General features: G+C 40.5%; 1 non-coding gene across 1 annotated transcript; it reads right to left on the bottom strand.

Moving 5' to 3' along the window:
• Positions 1 to 11068: 11068 nt before the first annotated feature.
• Positions 11069 to 11175, bottom strand: LOC111880865 (small nucleolar RNA R71). Its single transcript, XR_002846602.1, has one exon. It is a non-coding gene; the product is annotated as a small nucleolar RNA R71 (small nucleolar RNA).
• Positions 11176 to 20309: the final 9134 nt, after the last annotated feature.

The raw sequence follows: 20309 nt of genomic DNA, 5'->3' as shown, positions 1-20309 counted from the left end.
TCGTTCCATACAAGTAATGTCTCCAGATCTTCAGAGCAAACACTACTGCTCCTAGCTCAAGATCGTGGGTCGTGTAGTTAACCTCATGTGTTTTCAACTGTCTCGAGGCGTAGGCGATGACCTTACCTCGCTGCATCAGAACACATCCGAGTCCTTGGTTTGATGCATCGCAATAAACTACGAAGTCTTCTATTCCTTCGGGAAGGGATAGTATTGGTGCGGTGCACAAGGCTCGTTTGAGCGTTTGGAACGCTCTTTCTTGTTTCTCTTCCCAGTCAAAGGCCACACCTTTCTGGGTTAGGGTTGTAAGAGGCTTCGCTATTCGTGAGAAGTTCTGAATGAACCTGCGGTAGTAGCCAGCGAGACCTAGAAATTGGCGAATTTCTGTAGGAGTCTTCGGTGCTGACCAGTTCTCAATGGCCTTAATTTTGGCTGGGTCCACGTGGATTCCCTCTTCGCTTACCACGTGTCCTAAGAATTCGACTCTTCGGATCCAAAATTCACATTTCGAGAACTTCGCATAAAGTTTCTCTTTTCGTAATATCCCTAGAACTTGTCGCAGATGATCGCCATGCTCTTTCTTACTTCGGGAGTAGATCAGGATGTCGTCAATGAAAACGATGACGAACTGATCCAAGTAAGGTCGGCATACTCTATTCATCAGATCCATGAAGACTGCGGGCGCATTGGTCAATCCGAATGGCATCACCACGAACTCGTAATGTCCGTAACGAGTTCGGAAGGCGGTCTTCGGCACATCCTCCTCTAGCACTCGTAACTGGTGATACCCGGATCTCAGATCAATCTTAGAAAAATAGTTCGCCCCTTGCAGTTGGTCGAATAGATCATCTATGCGCGGTAGAGGATAACGATTCTTGACCGTCAGTTTGTTGAGTTCTCTGTAGTCGATGCACATTCTGAACGATCCATCCTTCTTTTTCACAAACAACACGGGTGCTCCCCATGGTGAGAAGCTCGGTCTGATGAATCCTTTTCCCAGTAGTTCATTCAGTTGACTGGATAGCTCCTGCATCTCTACCGGGGCTAATCGATAGGGTGCTTTGGCTACTGGGGTAGCTCCGGGGATCAGGTCGATTCTGAATTCGACTTGTCTTACGGGTGGTATCCCTGGAAGGTCCTCGGGAAACACATCAGGAAAATCGCATACGTCGGGCACATCCTTGATGTTCCGGACTTCGCGCTTCACATCTACAGCATGTGCAAGAAATGCGTGACACTCCTTTCGTAAGTGCTTCTGAGCTTGGATACTTGAGATGATTCTAAGAGTGGTACTAGGTTTGTCGCCCAAGACAAGGAAGGTTTCGCCGGTTGGCAGATTAAGGCGAACGGCCTTATCGTAACATAGAATGTCAGCACGATGTGAACTCAGCCAATCCATGCCAATGATGACATCGAAACTCTTAATCGAGACTGGCATGAGGTTGATTTGAAAGGGATTATCGTTCAGAGTTAGGGTGCAGTTTAAGTATATCTCTTTAGTGCCTTCGGTTTTCCCGTTGGCCATTTCTACTATGAACGGTTCACTTAATGATTGTGGTATTGGTTTTAGCATGCTTTTAAAGTCGTGACTCACAAAACTCCTTTCCGCTCCACTATCAAACAAAATGCATGCATACGAGTTATCGAGAAGAAACGTACCCGTAACAACAGTAGGGTCCGCAATGGCTTCATCTTGTCCCATTGCGAAAACTCGGCCTCTTCCGCCGGTATTCCTGTTGTTTGCCTTCGGGCAGTCCTTGCGGTAGTGCCCTGTGCTCCCGCACTCAAAGCAAGCGCGGCTTACTCCGGTATTAGCAGTGGGGGCGGATTGTTGGGTTGGCTCCTTGCAATAGCGGGCTGTATGACCCTTCTTATTGCACCTGGTGCATTGAAGGCCATGACAGAGACCGTGATGGTGGAAGTTGCACTGGTTACATTTCGGTAGCTTTCCATTGTATGAACTTGTGGGGGCAGAGTTGGTAGGTACAGTAATAGCGTGGGTCGCTATCACTTGTTGTTTCTTGGGGTTCTCCTGGAGGATTTGTCCCCTCCTCTTGTTCCAAGGCCTACTCTGTCCCTGAGCCTCCCTAGGTGGATTTGCGGCTGTTGTGATGGTACTCTGTTTCGCTCCGTGATCGATGAGTCGTTGCGCCAGGCGTTTAGCGCTGTTGTAGGTGATAGGGTTGGAGGCTAGGACATGCCCTTGAATCTGGGGTGACAACCCCCAAATGTACCTTTCGACCTTCTTTGATTCTGGGTTGACCATGGTAGGGCACAAAGCAGCGAGATCGTTGAACCTAGCTGTGTAAGTGACTAGGTCAGATCCGACCATTTTCAAATTCCAGAGCTCCTGCTCAAGCTTTTGCACTTCACCCCTTGGGCAGTATTCTTCCAGTAGTAGTACCTTCAGTTCTTCCCAACTCATGGCGTTAGCGACAGTGAGCGTCACTGAGTTCACATGGCTTTTCCACCAAGTGAGGGCTCGATCTATGAAGGTGCAAGCAGCGAACTTAACCTTGCTTGTTTCTTGGCACGAGCAGATCTCGAAGACAGTTTCGGTCTTTTCGAACCATTGCATTAGTGCAATGACTCCGCCACTGCCATTAAAAGTCTTTGGCTTCGAGTTGGAGAACTCCTTGTAGGTACACTCTCTAACATGGCCCTGGCCGGTGCCACTATTGGGATGATTCGTGCTGCTTCCTGTACCTCCATTGGCATTGGAGTTTATTTGAGAGAGGGCTGCTGCTACTGCTGCTGTGATAGCAGCCTGGACCATTGTCGGATCATAAGTTAGTGGTGGAGGTGGTTGTGGGTTGAATGATATTGAGTTAACTGCCTTAAATAGATTAAGAATTTGGTTTGATCAACAATGGGTTTTGAGCTTGATTTATTAATAACGTTTGAATGGATGCACTTATGAGTTGAACGGAATACACATATTTAAAACCGGAAAAGGGGGGGGTATGCCCTATATATATATAACATATAGTTGTGTTACATCCGAGTTTAGACAAAACTTTTTGACCTTTCTAAAGGTCTCCGATTACAGAAAGTTTTAACGAAAAGAAAATTCTTATCCGAAGTCCTAATTTATAACAAAATTTGAAATCCTGGCAGGCACTACTTGCGACGTAGGTTGCGCTTGGAGCTTGACTCCGCATCTGATTGCTTCGATTCCATTAGGCGTCGATCAAAAGCGGCTTGTTGCTCCCTTAACTCGGCTAGGGCTGCAATTATCTGTGCCTGAAATGCCTCAGACAGGAGTTGAACATTATCTTGTATCTTGTCCAGCCTACGGATATCGGAAGTGTGAACCTGCACTTCCACGTTGATATCCCGGAGTCGGCTTGCTTGTACTCCGGACTGATAGGACTGATTGGCTAACTTACCCACCATTACCGGGAGTGCTCGATCAGCCGAACTGCCACCGCGGACATCGTAGAAGTCCCGACACATGCCGTAGGGAGGGCGTATGCCTTGTTGTTGGCTCCAATGATGTAGGTGACTTCCCCAGACGGGAGTGGGTCCTTGGAAGTTCCTCACATGGACAGGAGGTTGAATGGGTGGTGGATCGATCACTTCAGGTTCTGAGTCAGTACCGGAGTCATCACCCAATTCTATGGGTTCCTCATCCTCTTCTGGATCATCTTCGATCCATCCTCCGTTGCCTTGGTTGGGAAAGTAGGGGTCATTGGGGTGGTGAAATCCAGCCATTTGACTGTACGAGAAATAGGGTCATAAGAATTGAATAAAGCCGGAACATGCAAAACATGTAAATTAGTTTAAATGACAATTACTCCTATAGCATTTAAATTATTGTGTTTGATTCTAATAACGGTTTGGTAAGTTTTTAAAATTTGTTGTCCACTGCAGACACCCCTCGGCACACGTTAGTCGGCTCTCGGACAAATATAGTTGATCAGGCTATATCCTTCCCAGTTCCGATTACGTGTCCCAAGGCGTACCTGTACTGCACAACTCATTAATAATACTTCTAATATGGTACGATGTGGAACTGTTATTTATTACTAAATGAATGCATGCTTACTTTACAAAAACTAAATAGATTTAATTTCAAAAGTATGACTCTTCTCAGAGTGTTTTTGCCCAGTTGAGTTTATAGTTGTATATAAAAAAAATGGTTTTGATATACTTAATTCACTATAAACGAAGCTCTGATACCAATCTGTCACACCCCCAAACCAGAACGGCGGAATCGTTCGGGGGCGGAGGACGTCATATTCAGTATCATAACAGTTCATAGAAAGGAAAGTACACACCACCATAATATAAATATGTTTGAAAAGTTTACATGATTGTAGGTTTTACATGTTTGCAAAAGAAATCAAATATAAAATGGTGATCCAAAATATGTTACTAACGCCAGTGCGTTAGTCTTCAGAAGTAGTTGCTACCTGGCTAGCGGTTTCCTGTGAATACAAGTTATTTCAAAGAAGAAGTTTCAACATTTAAGTTGGTGAGTTCATAAGTAGTGTTTTGAGAAGATGTATGCCATTCGAAAGTGTTTGCATGTTTTCCAGAAAAGATAACCCTTATTTTTCCTATAAAAGTATGAAATGCATATGAATGCTCGTGATGTGAATTGCAACTAATTGTACCGAGAAAATCCCTTATTTTCCTAATAGTTGTTTGGTTTGTATACAGGAAAAACCCTTATTTTCCTGACATAACTGGCAGTCTTTAAGACCGAAAATCGCAAGCAAGCGACGTGCTTGTAAGTCGTGTCATAGTTTTACATAGTAAAGCTATACGAAAATCGCCCTTATTAAATGAAGAATAGTTTTAATGACTACTTGTTCATAAAAGCATAATACCATAATAATTGTATATCCGATGAGTTTTATAACCATACTAAACATAATATGCCTGTAGCGACGTTCTTCAGGCGTCGTAGCGTTATGACAACTGTCACCCCAAAAGACGGACTGTAGCTAACAGTCAGGGCGCGGGATCATGACTTCCCGTATAGATCTATACACATTTGACACGTTCTCCGAACGGGAGACTCTGGTTATAGACAGGACTTGTAGCATTATTTTCTAATAAAGAAAGTAACGTTTGAAGATATACACGACTCATGGATTCTCAACTAAGTCCGTAATAAGGTAGTAGTTTGTATGCAAAGTTTAACCTCTTTCACAATGTTTGACAAAGCATAATCATAAGTTCTTTTAAATGCATAAAATGACTTAGTAAAGAATGTTACCCTTGATATGATGTTTTTGTATGTAAACGTATAAATAAAACATATTTCTATTTATAAACATATTATATCCCAAGAGGGTAAAGCTGTGTTGTGAGGGGTTTTGTATCATAATAACTTCACAAGATAGTTAAAACAACAGTATGAAAAGTATATCAAAAGGTTAATGTTTCACACGATTTTAGTCATGTGTTTACTTGTATTCCTCCCCAAAAAGAGTATAAAACATTTAAAATGTATTTAAAGAGTGTTCGAAGGGGATATGAACTCACTTGATAGTTTGAAGATTGCGAGGTGGAAAACCGAGCAGAGTTTCGTCTCGGGAAACTGATTTTTCTTGGGATTCTCGGGAATCTCGGGAGTAGAATCGGCCTTCGGGACTTGAGCCAAAAAGACCAAAGCTTCGGGTTTGAACGGACACGGAAAACGAGGAAATGCTGAGAGAGAGAGAAGAGAAATGAACCCTTTCTTTGGAAACCCTCGCATTCTATTTATAGGAAGGCTGGTCTGCCTCGGTACGCGGGGCGTACGCTCGTACGCGCTGCGTACGCGTACGTCATGCATGACCGAAGCCTCGACTGCCTCGGTTCGGATGGGACGGGTTCTTGGGTTTTCGGGTCGGATGGGACGGGTTGTTGGGGAGGTGGGTCGGATGGGACGCCGGGTCGGATGGGACGTCGGGTCGGACGGGTCGGACGGGTCGGCTTCCTCGGATAAGGCGACGTGGACGATCCGAGGCCAATCCTCTCGGTTACGCGGGGCGTACAGGAGTACGCAGCGCGTACTTCGGAGAAGGACGCTGACTCCTCTTCGGATAATATCCGAATTTTGAATTAAATAAATAATTAATTTATTTAATAAACTTCAAAAATTCACATCTTCTTCATACGAACTCCGTTTTCGATGGTCTTTATATCCACGCGTAGGTGAGACTACGATCTACAACTTTCGTTTAGACTCCGTTGGCAAATTCCAAAATTATTATTATTATTTATTTTTTTTATTTTATAACTAATCGTTTTTAAGGAATTTCTTTGAAAAATCATAACTTCCCCATGCGAAGTCAGATTTGGACGTTCTTTATATATTTGGAACCTTTAAGACGATATCTACTACATAGCGTACTCCAAATCAGAGCTTTTGAATCATTCATTTATCGATGATATTCCCATTACATTCAAAAGGGGTTACAAGACTCGGTTTATAATGCCTGGAAATAACGGGTTGTTACAGAATAGCTCAATTTTTATGGATTTATTTAGTTGATAAAATTGCTTGTGTTTGATTTGTATAACCTAGCATGCTTATGTTTGTTTCTCTAATTGCTTGATTGCATGTTCTGTGTAGCTTAGTGACCATTAACTGCATGAACCTGTTTACCTAATGATTTAGTGAACATTGAATTGTTAGAGTTAGGATTGACCAATCTTAGTTAGTAATTAGAGTAAATAAGCTTAGTTGTGCTAGAGAACGTGTATTGTGACTATAATTGCTTTTATATAACAAATCTTACATAGCATATTTATATTCATAATTAGTTATGTGTTTAATTGTGTGTGAACATACATGGTTTGACATGAATTAGTTAATTATTGGTAAAGTTAGAACTAAATTACTAATACAACTAAAACCAACTTAATTATCCATAATCACTAGCTAGTCATAAGGAAGAAGTGGATTCAAACTAAACAAGAGTGTGTTTTTACTTATCGAATTTGATTTAAGTTTGTCTGATCTTGTAAAATCAGATAAAACCCCTTTTAAACTTGTTAATAATTAGGTTAATTTAATAGTAAGTAGATTAATTAGTAACACCGTTCCCTGTGATCGACACCCGACTTACCCAAACTATACTGTAATCTGACTAGGTACACTGCCTATAAGTGCATAGTTAGTTTAAGTTTGTTAGGTTATAAATATTAAAATTAGTGGGTACTTTTGTGCACATCAAGTTTTTGGCGCCGCTGCCGGGGAACGACACGTTTATTAGTTTATTTAGTTGCATTATATTAATTGACCCCTTTTTGTGGAGTAAAATCTGCAAAAAGGTTAATTGGCTATTTATTTTTGTTTATTAGCTTAGCTTAGTTGATTAGCATAAAAAAAAAATTTAGTCACAGAGTCCACGACGTGGCCAGATACGTGCCACGACGTGGTTTCTGAAAATTTTAGTTTTTAGTTTTTAGTTTATTTTTCTATTTCAGTTTTACGTTTTTTTTATTGTGTAAAAGTTGCAGGAGTTCATGACCAGAAGCTCAAACACACACTTGGTGCCACCACTTGAAGATCCCGAGTCTGCAATACACAAGAAAAAGATGCCACTGCAAGAATTAAAGTCAGCTTTTTCAAGGAAGTCGGGAAAGAAGACAGGAGAGTCAAGTTCATCCTCGAGGCACAAGAGCAATCTTGAGCACTTGGATCATACGCCCATCCAAACCTAGTCCGAAAATGATACCGAGCCGGAATTTGAAGAACATACGAGCGAACCCGAGAACGAGCCAAGGAACGAGATGGCAGCAATTGAAGAGATGTCCATGGGAGCTTACAAGAAGCGGATCTGAGAAGATGTGGGTCCCGGTTTAGTCCAACCCGCAATACCTGCCACTGCCAAATTCGAGTTGAAAGGGCACATATTGACTGCACTGAAGGATATCCCATTTTTTGGGAAAGATCATGAGGATGCTTTTAAGCATTGTGACAACCCAAATTTATTTCTGTTACAAAATCCCATCTTCACTAACAGGATTCGTTGATATATGTTATTTTTCCGTAATGTTTGGGGTCGTCAATAAATAAATATCTAGTTATTTATATTTCCTGATATTATCATAAGTAATTATAACTTGTAAGTGTTAACCCCGTTTAACTAAATAGAGTTATATTACTTTTCAACCACTTCACCCTGGTAAAAAGTTTTGACCCCGTTAAACTTTAGCATCGGGTAGCCGTGTACCGGGTGCAATACCCGAGACATATATAAGCAAATGAACACCACTTTTAAACCCTTTTACCACTCATTCACTCTCTCTCACTACTTTCTCTCTCTAGACCCGAACCCGACTCCAAAACCGCGAATTCTGGTTTCGAAACGTAAGGATTTATTCCCTATCTTATTCTAAACGTATTTCATTGTATTTAGAGGCCAAAAATCATAGGATTTAGGGGATTAAAGGGAGTTTACGGCCTAGGAAGCCCCTTAGGCCGTAAACACCCAAAACTTGGCCAAATGTCCCATTTATCTTTCCCATAAGCTTGTACAATAATTAGGGAAATAGCCTAGATGAGTTGGGACATGAAAACATAAGCTTTTATGACCTAAAAAGGAGTTTACGGCCCAAGCTTGTGCTTAGGCCGTAAACACCAAATTTCCATGCCATATTGCCCCAAAAACTCATCTAAGGCATGTGGGAATTTACTTATGACCTAGGGAAATGTTTAAGACCATTAAACAACACAATTTAGTGCCAAAAAGAGGAGTTTACGGCCAAGACTAAGCTTAGGATGTAAACACCCTATAATCATGCCAAAAAGTCCCCAAAACCCCACCTAAGGCCTTCAAAAATTTATCTAAGGTGTAGGGAAGTGTTTTGGACCATTTAACATGTCATTTTGAAGAACAAAATGGATTTTACGGTCCAAGCCTAAGCTAGGACCATAAACTCCCAAAAATGTCACAAAATGAGGGTTTAAACCCTCCAAATTAGTCCTAGGCACTTGCTAGAAAATGGGGAAATGATTTAAAGGCTTAACTTTGCATTTTGGGTGAAGGACTTGAGTTTACGTCCAAGCCTAGGGGGCTTACGGCCGTAAACTCCCAAGGAGTGTCCTTTGGGCCGTAAACTCCAAGGGAGTGAACTCATGGACTCCCCCGCAAACCCCTCTTGGCCTTATACCACTCCCGGGAACCCCTTCTAAGCCCTAAAACCCCGAATCGATGCTAGAATGCCTAAATACTTTAATGAAAAGCATAAAATGATTAATTTATTGTAAAATACTTATTTCATATGACACTAGGGTCATTAAAGGTGCACAAGTCATTATTTGGTACAAAACGCTCAACCGACACTTCCACCCGATTCACCCGATTCACGCGATTTCAGGTGAGTTCATACCCCTTTAATGAACCTTTCAAATGTTTTATATGTTTTAGGGGGGGGGGATACAAGTCAATCATACATGTTATGGAAATTAATACAAGTCAATTATTCATGTTACGGAAATTAATCACATGTGATTCACTATCCGTAGTTCAAATCACATGTGATTTACCACTATGTTTTTATAGAAAGGATTTTTGTCTGCAAAACTATTTTGGATAAATAAACAATTTTCTAAATATTCTCTTTTGACAAGATTTTTATTAAATGAATTCCTTATAAAATGTACCCACACCAATATATTTATATAAGTAAGACTTGAAGGACTTAGGACCGATAGCTCGCCTTATTTCCTGTTCTTGTTTGATTGTGGGCTTAGGGTAGTTGTTATCCGTCCGACTGTCGTTGATTTCTTAGTTATATATATCAAATATATTAGTGTTGGATATGAGTATTTTCATTTCATTCGATGTTTAAACCACTAAACTGACAAGTATCATACGCACTAAGTTAACTATAATAGGTATAGTTAAGGTCACTATTACTCGCTATAGCTACTACTCTACACACTATAATACACTCTATTATGATACTATACACTAATAAGAGAACACAATACGAATTATACAAGAGACTACTACACTATAATACAAGAGAAAGCACTAATCATGAGATAACACACTAACCCACTACGAGATACTCTATTCGCTACGCACTACGCCCAGAGTCTTCTGACATGAAGACGATGCTATATGTATAGATCTATACGGGGCAGACGCTATTACATCCTGACTGTTAACTTCAGTCCGAACCGCACAGGTCCAGGAATGCCACTACTTCACTACACCGTGCATGACCAGGAAGGTCATGGGGTCCTCTACTTCTCACACTATCAGTAACATACAAGAAATACACTATAACCACACTAAAATACTAAACTAAAAGTTAAGTTAATATCCCGAAGTAATCAGGAATCTAACACTAAAGGAAGTTTGCACCACTATTATTGATTTCAGGCACAAACTATCATATTGCATTACTTATTGGAGATTTAACATTAGACTTTTACAATAAATGGATTTCAAAGATGAAAATTTCATGTTTCTTAAAGGTTTTCATTCACTATGTATTTCTGGAAAATATAGGATTTTCTAGGTTTTCTACTACTTTAGAATGTAAAATGCAGCTTTTCATACTAACGGTCTCAATGCTTTTTATACAAAAATCTCACACTAAACTCTTATGAACTCACCAGCTTTATGCTGATATTCGTTTTCAAAATAACTTGTATCCTCAGGTCAAAGATAGACAGTTACAGGTGCAGCTTTTTGGAGAAGGTGAAGCTTACAAGATCCATCTCTTATTTTTGATTTACTTTTGGTGTTTGTTGAACATTACAAAAAACACTTGTAATTAAACTCACTATGTAATGCAATGGTTGTATGTTTCTTGTTTTTACTATTATGCAATTGTGATGATACTGTACATGACGTCCTCCACCCCGAAACGCATTCCGCCGTTATCGGTTTTGGGGTGTGACAAGCATCTAGATGAAGTCAACGACATTGCAGATTACTTCAATGTCCCAAATGTCAACATAAACACAATCTTGCTTAGGATGTTTCCCATCACTTTCAAAGGAGCTGCTAAGGAGTGGTTAAAATCACTTCCACCGGGTACAATTACCACTTGGGCTCAAATGCGTGAGCAATTCCTAGACCAGTTTTGCCCGCCATCCAAGATAGCCAAACTCAAGAAGGCAATAGCCAACTTTGAGCAACAGCCAGGGGAGTCATTATACGAAGCATGGGAGCGGTACTAGGGCTTGCTCAGAAATTTCCCTCAGCATGATCTAAATGTGCAACAGGAGATGTCAATCTTCTATGATGGGGTTAACGTTATGACAAGACAACTCCTTGACTCTCAAGGACCGTTGACAAAGAAAAATCCAAGGGAGGTCAAGGAGCTAATTGAAGAATTCGCAAAGCACTCTTGCGAATACCACGACCCTAGGCAAGATGGAATCAAAGGCGGTGGAGGGACCCATACTGAAGAAATAGCAGCTGTGATGGTTATGCTGAATAATTTGGATCGAAGGATAACACAAATGGACCAGTCAATACATGCCATAAGAGTGGGTTGCGAGAGATGTAGTGGTCAACACTTGACCAAGGACTGCAATATAGATGAGTTTGGGAATAGAAAAGCTCAAGTATGTTACTCGAGTGGGGATAAGTTTGATGAGGATTGGAGGAAATCGAAGAAGGAGTGGCTGCCGTATGAAGAATATAAGAAGCAAAAAGAAGAGAAGTATAGGCAGACAGGTCGAGGCTTTTATCAAAAGGAGTAGCCACCAGCCGAGAAGAAACCCGATCTAGAGACTATGTTGATGAAGTTTATGGAAGCTTCGGAAAAAAAACACGATACCACTGATTCTTCTATTATGGAACAACAAACTTTAATTATGAATCAGCAAGCCTCCATCCATAACCTTGAAGTTCAAGTTAGACAATTAGCCACTCTAGTTCATGAGAAGTTATCCCCGAAAAATACCGAAGCGAAGACCCAATCTCATGTAATGGCCATAGACACCGAAGAAGAAGCCATCTCTGAGTTCCTGGAGGCATTGGAAGAAGAACCACAGTAGCCCGATCCAAAGATGAAGAAGACCAAGCTCGAAAATCATGAAGCTGCTGAATTCCAGAATTCACGGCGTGAACCTTATATATTCACGACGTGGGCCCGTCATGAACAGAAAAATTCTATAATTGGTTCGGTTTATCAGCCGCCTTTGCCTTTTCCTTCCCAAGCTACCCTTAGTCCACTGGAGAGAGAGCAAAGAGAGTTTGTCAAGCATGTGAAGGGGATCCCGATTAATACTCCCTTTGTCGAATCCTTATCCAAAATTCCCGAGCATTAGAAATTACTACAAGATTTGATAGACACTCGCAAGTAATTAAAGAAGCAGTCTAAGGTGGTTCTGAGTGAACAAAGCTCGAAAGTTGTGTTGGGAGAGACAATGAAGAAGATGGGAGACCCTGGACGCCTCACCCTTCCGTGTGAGTTTGGTAATAAATTGAGGGTTAATGCTTTAGCCGATTCTGGGGCTAACATTAATTTGATGCCTTATTCATTTTATCAGAAGTTAGAAATTCAGAAGATGAAAGCTACAAAAATGATGATTCACATGGCGAACCGTTCAGTGACACAACCCCGGGGCATAGTGGAGGATATTTTGGTGAAAATTGGAAATTTTGTTTTTCCAATAGATTTTGTAGTTTTGGATATGAAGGAAGATCCCGATGTTCCCATTATCCTTGGCTGTCCATTGCTTAACACTGCTGGAGCTTTGGTTGACATCCGCGAGTCTAAGCTCACCTTGAGAGTTGGAGATGAAAAAGAAGTTTTTGGGATAGAAGATGGCTTCCCAAAGGAACATGTTCAAGAAGAGGTGTTCACAATCAATGAAGATAATGAACTAGAAGAACTGGAAAAGCTTATGGAAGAAGAGATCAAGGCAGTTCATCAAGTCAAAAGAACAAAACCTAGAGCATCTGTTCCATTTTTGGTAGAAGTCATAGCTTACAAGAGTCCACCTTCTTGGGTGAGCAAAGAGGAGGAGGAGATGACAAGTGATGAAGACGAGGTCACTTCAAGAGTGACAAAGCCGGTGGTGAAAGAGGAGGAGGATGCGATGAAGTGCAAGGAAGAAACTAAAGGGACCAAACGCAAGCTTGAAAAAGAGGTGAAAGTTAAAAAAGAAAATTCAAAGAAGGCATACAAAAGGCGAGTTCAAGATTACAAGAGGAGATTCAAGGAAAAAAAGATCCTAGTTGTGGATTCTTCCGAGGACTCAACATAGGAGGCACGGAGTCCAGCTTAAGACTCCAAGAAAAAGAAGCGCTTCTCGGGAGGCAACCCGAGTTTGGTTTGCAAAAATTTTCTTTTTCTTTTTGCATTTTAGTTTTAAAAAACTTAGATCATGTCATCCAACTCTATTAGAACATAATTGAGCACTGAATGTAGGGACCTTAAAATGGAAGTAGTAATAATTGAGAATTTAGTTTAAAGTCAAAATTGATTTTTCTCTTCCAGACTTAATTCACGACGTGAATTTTTAGCAATTCATGACATGAATTATGAATGAACCAGACAAATAATCCATGATATGGCTTCGCCCATTAGACTAGCAAGCCCAAGATCAGTCCGTGAGTACATGGCCCGAACTTAAGCCCAAACACTATTCACGATGTGAATCCTTAAGAACTCACGATGTGAATTTTTAAAAGCACAGGACCATAGAATAAATCCCTAGAAACCAGTAAACCCTTAAATTGTTTATTGTTCACGAAGTGAAAGCATAAATTGGTCCCCCCCTTGGTCCCCATTGCTGCGATTTTAGCCGACTACTCTACTAATCTTCCTTGTGCTTACGTAATACTTCCAACAAAGGTTATAATTATTGATTATTAAGTCTAATTTTTGCTCTAGTAGATGAACTTAGGGTTAGGGTTTGTTAATTGAGTGAAATGTCGAAATTAATTCTTTAAAGTTAGTAATAACCTTTGAATGTTAATGCTAAGTGTTTGGAAGTAGTATAGGAGTAAAACCCATTGATATTTTGACTGGATTTACCCCTATTGTTACGATTCTGCCTTCTGGGATTGCGAATTCACGACGTGAATCTTACAGGATTCACGACGTGAATTCTAGGGCTGAACAGAATTCATTTTTCTCTATGTCTAATTTGTGGATTATTGTTTTGGCTGTGTTTTTTTCCTTGTTTTTGCAGGAATGGCTCCAAGAAGAGAGGTTCCAGGTGGGGTTGCGGGTTTGCACCCGTTTTACAATTTTCCCGCAACAACGCCCCGCGATGTCTTGACCCGTTGGAACAACAAATCGGGGTGGCTCTATAACAGAGAAATTGCAGTTGCTCCAACAGTCAATTAGACAAGATTGAGGGAAGTAGGGCTCATAAATCGGGTAGGCCCGTTTTTGACAAAGATATTTATCGGAGATGGGTATTCGTTTACCTGTTCTGGTTGGCAGAATCTATTTCGGGTACAAGAGCGGGTCTACAATGAGTTTTGTGTCGAGTTTTTCGCAACGGTGACATTTCAGGAAACGGTTCAAGATCCACATTGGCCACAGGCGTTGTTATTTCGTTTGGGGGGTGAGTACCGGGAGTGCAGCCTGGTTGAGTTTGCTTGGAGAGTAGGACTATATGATCGACAGGGGGCTATGACTCCCGAGTTTGGCATGTTTTTGAGTGGGGCTACTAGAGGTTATGTGGAGGGTGTCACAGAGTATTCTTTCTGGCATAATATTGCATTCGGAATGTTTAATTCCTGCGTATCTCCCGAGAGCAGTATTCAGTCCCCGATCCATCACTTACTCCACCGGTTCATCACCTTTTCCATCAACCATAAGAGGCATGGAGACAAAGTGACTAAACAGAACTTAGTCTTCTTATGGTACATCTTACAGCCTGGTGTCTATTGCAACATCCCATATTTTCTAGCCCGTTTTCTAGCTGGGTCTACTGCGAGTTCGCGCCCTGGGAGCCCAATTTGTGGGGGGCATTTGGTTACACGTTTGGCCCGTTCGTATCATTTGGTTGTTCCTGATATTACTAGATCCATGACGTGTGTGGACGAGCATGAGTTTGGCATGGGGTATTTGTTGGATAAGGTGTCTAAGTCCATAACTTATTTGGTATATACTTGACCCGACCCGGCATGGTCCATTTGGGTTGCATTTCATCCAAACTATTTATGGATAATTTTTTGAGAGTTATACACATATGTTTATTAATATATTATAAGTTATAATATATTAAAATGAAGTTATGTTATTTAATTAGTCTTAGTCTTAAATTAATTATGAATTAATTTAGAGATTAAAAAGGAAGACTAATTAGATTATGGGCTATTGGTTTTATATAGTGTGGGCTAATACTCATTTGTTAATGGGCTAGGCTTATATGGAAGTCCATGGATGATCCATAGAGCTTTTAACCCATGGATCCTTGGAAAGGAAAAGACATCGGTTATTAGGGTTTCACCCTAACCATGCACACTATATAAGCATGCTTATGATGCATGAAATGGCAACTAGTGAACTAGTGTGTGTGCTTGTGTGTGGCCGAAATTTGGAAGTGTGTATACTCTTTCAAAGTTTTCCAAGAGTTTGTGGTGATTTGTGATTCCATTTGAGGCATTCACACTATTGGTGCTTGGCCCTCAAACTCCAAAGAAGCTATCTCATCAAAAAGGTATGTAATCTCTTCTAACTCTTTTATGTTTAAAAGTTCCCCATGCCTTGGAAAAATTATTATTTTGCATGTATTTAGACAAACATAGATCCAAGGTTTATTAGGGTTGCATGCACACTTAGGAAGTGTTAGATTGCTCAAAACCCAACAGTGGTATCAGAGCCTAGGCTTGCTTGTTTGATACTTGATGCAAAATAGTTGAAAAAGTAGAAAAACTTGTTGTCTGCTTGAGGAACTCGCCGAGTCCATGGGGGGACTCGCCGAGTCCATGTGTATCTTCAACCTACTCGCCGAGTAGGTTCATGCACCCGACGAGTAGGAGCGACAGAGTGCAGATTTTCGACTTTAGCTGCTGGAAATGGACTAGAAACATTACCCTAAACTGTTTTGGTGTTTTACAACTTGTTTTAGTTGATGTAATGGTTGTTCTAATCCATTTACAATAGCATATATCAAAATTCCATGATTTTTATGTGTTCATATAATTCTTGAAATTTTGATGATCATGTTCATGTTCTTATGAATTTAAAAGATGATAGGAATTATTTGCTAAACTGTTTAGAATTAATTCTTGATCATTTATGTGTTTTAATGGAGTCCATAATTTGTCCTCAAGTTATGGATATCCAAAGGTCACTTTATTTAACACACACATTTAAACACATAAGTTACATGAAAATGAAGAGTCTTCATTTTTATGAACCTTTAATTCATAAGTTATGAAATGAAAAGTTTTGGATAGTTACAAAACTTGCCCTCAAGTTTTGGAATTTGTAAAGTTTCACACACTTTAATAAACTTTAATTCCAACCCTTAGAGTTTTAATAGTTAAAATTCAACCCTTATACTATTTATAACATTAATGGTTAATTATTATATATGTGTATAAGAATAAGTCGTTCTACCGTTAGTAGGCCTCTTTCACGAAGCCGGTCTATAAGGTGGGTATAAGGTTGTTGCCTATAAAATGACGACTTAATGGGTGTCCACTCTCACCCACCGCTTGCTTGACTGGTGGAGGGTTGTTAGCCGAACGGGTAGGACAGTGACTTTAAATCCTCATTAAAAGTATAATGATTATTATAAAGTAACTAAACCTTTTAATTCCCAATCTTAGTTATTTTAGGAAAAATGTGAACTTGGTGGTAGTCCATGGAATTCACACTTTGTACCTTACCAAGTCGTAGGTGGAGCGTGTGTGGTTAACCGGCACACTAACTTGGACTAGTAAGGATCACAAAGGGTGACTTAATGTTTGTCATAGATCAATGGAGCGTGTGTGGTTAACCGGCTCATTGACTAGGTGATAATATTAAGGGTACCAAGTGAATTAGCATGGTTATTCACACCTTGTTTTGTGATCCTCGACATCCCAGTCACAAAACATGAAGGGCACAATCGAGATTGAAACGTGCCATTGAAAAGTTCAATGAATATTAAAAGAATCTAGGAATTTTAAATCCAATTAAAACCTAATAATTCATTTTGTTTTTCATGGTGGAAATTGGTGAATCGTCATTCACCTACCTTTCAAATATATTATTACTTAGATTACGGCATCCCTCTTCTAAGTATAATATATTGTGATTGGGTCCTAGGCTTAATATTACATTTGGGTGTCTTATTAAGGATTCTATATATCTAATCTAAACTTGCTTTTCTCTTTCAGATGTCTTCCAACACTAATGCTTCGGGCTCTAACCCAACTGGTTCTTTCTCTCTCATGAATCTTTGTGGGAGGGTCATCTTTGATGGTTCCAACTTCATGGATTGGATTAGGAACATCAGGATGGTTACTCGTTATGAGGACAAGGAATATGTCTTCGATAAAGAGTTAAAAAAACTTGATGAGTCTACTGCTACTCCTGAGGAGATCGCTGAATTCAGGACTCATGAGAGAGATGCTACTAAGGTGGCATGTATCATGATGGCCACGATGACAGCCGAGCTCCAAAAGTCATATGAAGATATCTACCCTTTTGAGATGCACCAAGACCTGATGGAAAGGTACCATCAGAGTGCTCGTCAGGAGCGGTATGAAATAATCTCCTCCATAATAACTACCCGCATGAAGGACGGTGATTCTATCACGGCTCACATGCAAAAGATGCAAAGGTATGTGGACCGTTTGCTGAAGCTGAATGTTAACATCCCTGAGGAGTTGGCAATTGACATCATTTTGCACTCCTTACCTTCTTGTTATGATCATTTTCGTATGACATATCATATGAACAAGGAGGAAGTTACCCTCAGCAAGCTTCAAGGACTCTTGAAGACCGCTGAAACCGGTCTAAAGGGCAAGGCGGTTGTTACCTCTATTACTCCTACACCAACATCTACCCCTGTTTTGGCTATCGGGCAAGGCAAAGGGAAAAAGAGGAAGCACCCTTCGAAGGGTACCAAGGGAAAGTCTCTTGAAGGCTCCTCATCGAAGACCAAGAGCGGTTCTGTCACTCCTTCTGCCATTCCCAAGGATGTTGAATGCTTTTATTGCCATGAAAAGGCACACTAGAAGCGAAACTGCCCTAAGTACTTGCAGGATCTAAAGGATGGGAAAGTGAAACCCACCCATGCAGGTATTTACACTATATTGTCTAATTACTCAGCATATTCGAACTCTTGGGTGCTTGATATAGGATGTGGTATTCACATATATTCTGATTTGCAGGGCCTAAGAAGAAGTGAGGATGTGGAGCACGGGAAGATAAACTTGATCATGGGGAATAGGAAGGTTTCACCTGTTTCCATGATTGGAGTTTATACTTTGTTGCTTAATAATGGGTTAAAATTAGATTTGAATAAATGTGTGTACTCGTCTGATATGGCGAGGAATATTATTTCTTTTCATGCTTTGTACAAACAAGGTTTTACCTTTTCGTTTCATAATGAATGTGGTGGTATTAATGCTTTGTTTAAAAATGTGTTTTATTTTAAAGCGTTACCTTGTGATGGTGTGTATGAAACTGTGTCGATTGTAGACAACTTAGGAAATAATGTGTTGTATATTAATTCTTCTACTAGCCTAGATAAAGCATCATTGTGGCATTGTCGTCTAGGACATGTAAACAAGAAACGCATAGGCCAACTCCAAAAGAGTGGAGTCTTGGAATCATTCGACCTTAAATCGGATGATAGTTGTGAATCTTGTCTACTTTGAAAGATGACAAAATTACCCTTCACTGGAACTTGTGAAAGGGGTGAGGGTTTGTTGGACCTAATACATACTGATGTATGTGGGCCATTCAAAACCGCCACAAGGGATGCTAATCGGTATTATGTGACTTTTATTGATGATTTTAGTAGATATGGGTATGTCTACTTAATCAAACATAAGTCAGAAACCTTTGAAAGGTTTAAGGAATTCAAACAGGAAGTAGAAAATCAATTGGGCAGGAACATTAAGATGCTTCGATCCGATCGAGGTGGTGAGTATCTTAGTACCGAGTTCCTTGACTATCTTAAGGAGTGTGGGATTGTCTCACAATTGACTCCTCCCAGGACACCACAGCTGAATGGTGTTGCTGAGAGGCGTAATCGAACCTCATTGGACATGGTTCGCTCTATGATGAGTCGAGTTTCGTTACCAATCTCTTTTTGGGGGTATGCCTTAGAGACTGCCGCCCATATCCTTAATCTAGTCCCTACAAAGAAGGTTACCAAAACACCTCATGAGATGTGGACTGGGAAGATTCCCAATTTAAACCACATCAAGATTTGGGGTTGTGAGGCTTTCGTGAGGCATGAGACTCATGATAAGCTCGAACCTTGAAGTGAAAGGTGTATTTTCATCGGCTACCCACAAAAATCCTTCGGTTACCTCTTCTATAGACCCAGTGAGAATGTGGTCTTTGTAGCAAGAAGAGGGGTCTTTCGTGAGAGAGAATTGATAAGCCAAGGAGACAGTGGGAGGCTAATTGATCTTGAAGAAATTCAAGAGGCAATCGGTGAAGGAACCTCAGACACTAGCAATCAACCTGAGGAGGAAACTCCTGTTGAGCAAGCTGACATGTGTGTACCTCCGAGGCGTTCCACACGGGCTAGGAACACACCTTCGTTTTATTATGGCTTTCATATTACTACGGAAGGTGATACGTTTATCAGTGATAGTACACTGGTAAATTTGGATGAACCTAACAGTGTTAAGGAAGCCATGGCAGGCCCGAAGTCTGCTAAATGGAAGGAGGCTATGGACAGCGAGATACAGTCCATGTATGACAATCAAGTTTGGAACTTGGTTGACAATGTACCAGGCCGTAAAATTGTCGGGTGCAAATGGATCTTCAAGAAGAAGACCGACATGGAAGGAAAAGTGCATACTTATAAGGCTCGACTGGTTGCGAAGGGTTTTACTCAAACTCAAGGTATTGATTATGATGAAACCTTCTCGCCGGTAGCAAAGATTAAGTCTATTATGGTTATGCTAGCCATTGCCGCATTTCATGATTATGAAATATGGCAAATGGATGTCAAAACCGCTTTCCTTAATGGAAAGTTGGCTGAGGATGTGTACATGAATCAGCCAGAGGGTTTTGTCAGTGCAGAGTACCCTAATAGAGTATGCAAGCTTAAGAAGTCCATTTATGGATTAAAACAAGCATCTTGTAGCTGGAATCTTTGTTTTGATGAGAAGATAAAAGACTTTGGCTTCTCGAGAAGTGAAGATGAGTCTTGCGTGTATGTCAGAACTAGTGGGAGTATAGTTAGCTTCTTGGTA

Source organism: Lactuca sativa, chromosome 8 (genome assembly GCF_002870075.4).
Source record: "Lactuca sativa cultivar Salinas chromosome 8, Lsat_Salinas_v11, whole genome shotgun sequence".
Taxonomy (NCBI): domain Eukaryota; kingdom Viridiplantae; phylum Streptophyta; class Magnoliopsida; order Asterales; family Asteraceae; genus Lactuca; species Lactuca sativa.
This window is presented reverse-complemented; position numbering and strand designations above follow the sequence as displayed.